Genomic DNA, 591 nt, shown 5'->3' with positions numbered 1-591 from the left:
AGCCGCCCTGGTACACCCGGGGTTCAGCCACGGGCCGGCGGGCTCATCAGCCGCCCCGAGCGTAGGTCCCTGAGCACTCGTTCCTCCACCAGGGTCTCTCTCGGGCCCTGGGAAGGCCAACCCCCGGCCGCGGGGGTGGGATGGAAGCCTCAGCTTTGCGCCGCCCCCGGGAGCCCCCGCAGTCCTGAGGACCCTCACCCACCCATGGGGGTCTGGGGACAGCGCCACCCCTCCTCCGACGGCTGCAAACCCCAGGGGGCAGCGCCGAGAGCCTCCTCGGAGCGGCGGGGGGACCCCTTGTCCTTCACTTCGCTTCGCTTCACTTCCTCCCTCAGGGACCCCCTCACACACCGGAATCCCCGCGCCCCTCACAGTGACTGGGGGGGGCGGGGGGAGCGAGTGCGTGCGCGCGCGGCAGTGGCGGCAGCGACGAGCCGGGGGGGCGCGCACGCACGCAACACGCACGCGCTCGCGGCGGGGGGGAAACGAGACGCCCCGCGCACGCGCAGAGGCGCCCCCACCCGCCCGCCGCCGGCGCAGCCGCCCCCGCCCCCGCTCCCGCTCCACCGCCGCGGCCCCCGCCCCGACCGC

This window comes from Lichenostomus cassidix, chromosome 6 (genome assembly GCF_008360975.1).
Source record: "Lichenostomus cassidix isolate B80296 chromosome 6, HeHo_3.0, whole genome shotgun sequence".
Classification (NCBI taxonomy): Eukaryota; Metazoa; Chordata; class Aves; order Passeriformes; family Meliphagidae; genus Lichenostomus; species Lichenostomus cassidix.
Note: the sequence above shows the minus strand (reverse complement) of the source record.